Source organism: Petromyzon marinus, unplaced genomic scaffold (assembly GCF_048934315.1).
Source record: "Petromyzon marinus isolate PM22_M1 ecotype Great Lakes invasive population unplaced genomic scaffold, UKy_Petmar_22M1.pri1.0 PM_G_Scaffold_18, whole genome shotgun sequence".
NCBI classification, from domain to species: Eukaryota; Metazoa; Chordata; class Hyperoartia; order Petromyzontiformes; family Petromyzontidae; genus Petromyzon; species Petromyzon marinus.
The window spans coordinates 537,501-540,000 of record NW_027422739.1 but is presented as its reverse complement, the minus strand read 5'-3'; positions in this window follow the sequence as shown (position 1 = coordinate 540,000).

The window sequence follows — 2,500 nt, the reverse complement described above, 5'->3', positions numbered from 1 at the left end:
ATTGGCGGGGATGTGTCTCTTGTGGCTCACGGGGCTGTTAGGGTGGCACAGAAATCCCTCGGAATGGGAAAACGGGTCATTTTCGTGTTGCCACATTGCATGCGAACGGCATGAAACTTCCAGAGGCATTTGCAGCAGGAATGCATGTGCAGTCAAAAAAGTGAATATTTTTCACGGATAGACCCCGTGAAACGCTAGAAATTGGCGGCGATGTCTCTCTTGTGGCTCACGGGGCTGTTAGGGTGGCACAGAAATCCCTCGGAATGGGAAAACGGGTCATTTTCGTGTCGCCACATTGCATGCGAACCGCATGAAACTTCCAGAGGCATTTGCAGCAGAAATGCATGTGCAGTCAAAAAATTGAATATTTTTCACGGATAGACCCCGTGAAACGCTAGAAATTGGCGGGGATGTGTCTCTTGTGGCTCACGGGGCTGTTAGGGTGGCACAGAAATCCCTCGGAATGGGAAAAAACGGGTCATTTTCGTGTCGCCACATTGCATGCGAACCGCATGAAACTTCCAGAGGCATTTGCAGCAGGAATGCATGTGCACTCAAAAAATGTGATATTTTTCACGGAGAGACCCCGTGAAACGCTAGAAGTGGGCGGGGATGTCTCTCTTGTGGCTCACGGGGCTGATGGGTGGCACAGAAATCCCTCGGAATGGGAAAACGGGTCATTTTCGTGTCGCCACATTGCATACGAACCGCATGAAACTTCCAGAGGCATTTGCAGCAGGAATGCATGTGCACTAAAAAAAGTGAATATTTCTCACGGATAGACCCCGTGATACGCTAGAAATTGGCGGGGATGTCTCTCTTGTGGCTCACGGGGCTGTTAGGGTGGCACAGAAATCCCTCGGAATGGGAAAACGGGTCATTTTCGTGTCGCCACATTGCATGCGAACCGCATGCAACTTCCAGAGGCATTTGCAGCAGAAATGCATGTGCAGTCAAAAAAAATTGATATTTTTCACGGATAGACCCCGTGAAACGCTAGAAATTGGCGGGGATGTGTCTCTTGTGGCTCACGGGGCTGTTCGGGTCGCACAGAAATCCCTGGGAATGGGAAAACGGGTCATTTTCGTGTTGCCACATTGCGTACGAACCGCATGAAACTTCCAGAGGCATTTGCAGCAGGAATGCATGTGCACTCAAAAACTTCTATATGTTTCACGGATAGACCCCGTGAAACGCTAGAAATTGGCGGGGATGTGTCTCTTGTGGCTCACGGGGCTGTTAGGGTGGCACAGAACTCCCTCGGAATGGGAAAAGGGGTCATTTTCGTGTTGCCACATTGCATAGGAACGCCATGAAACTTCCAGAGGCATTTGCAGCAGAAAGGCACGTGCACTCAAAAATTTTAATATTTTTCACGCATAGACCCCGTCAAACGCTAGAAGTTGGCGGGGATGTCTCTCTTGTGGCTCACGGGGCTGTTAGGGTCGCACAGAAATGCCTCGGAATGGGAAAACGGGTCATTTTTGTGTGGCCACATTGCATAGGAACGGCATGAAACTTCCAGAGGCATTTGCAGCAGGAATGCATGTGCACTCAAAAACGTCTATATTTTTCACGGATAGACCCCGTGAAACGCTATAAATTGGCGGGGATGTCTCTCTTGTGGCTCACGGGCGCTGTTAGTTAGGGTCGCACAGAAATCCCTCGGAATGGGAAAAGGGGTCATTTTCGTGTTGCCACATTGCGTACGAACGGCATGAAACTTCCAGAGGCATCTGCAGCAGAAATGCATGTGCACTCAAAAACGTCTATATTTTTCACGGATAGACCCCGTGAAACGCTAGAAATTGGCGGGGATGTGTCTCTTGTGGCTCACGGGGCTGTTAGGGTCGCACAGAAATCCCTCGGAATGGGAAAACGGGTCATTTTCGTGTTGCCACAATTGGCATACGAACGGCATGAAACTTCCAGAGGCATTTGCAGCAGAAATGCATGTGCACTCAAAAACGTGAATATTTTTTCACGGATAGACCCCGTCAAACGCTCGAATTTGGCGGGGATGTTTCTCTTGTGGGTCACGGGGCTGTTCGGCTCGCACAGAACTCCCTTGGTCCACCTGATTCGTGCATACAGGCAGCAACTAAAACTCTGTAAACCTGCTGTGAGGACATCTAAACAGTGGACCAGTGAGGCTGTGGAAGATTTGCGGGCGTGCTTAGACTGTACTGACTGGGATATGTTCACGACTGCTACCAATAGTCTGGATGAACTCACAGAGGCTGTGTACATCAGCTTCTGTGAGGACTGCTGTATCCCAACACGTACCAGGGTGAACTTTAACAACAACAAGCCCTGGTTCTCAGCAAAGCTCAAAAGGTTGAGGTTGGAGAAGGAGGAAGCGTTTAGGAGTGGGGATAGAGACAGATTCAAGGAGTCGAAGAACAGGTTTAGCAAAGCGGTGAGAGAGGCTAAACGACTGTACTCAGAGACACTAAAACACCAGTTCTCTACTAACGACGCTGCTTCTGTCTGCCAAAGG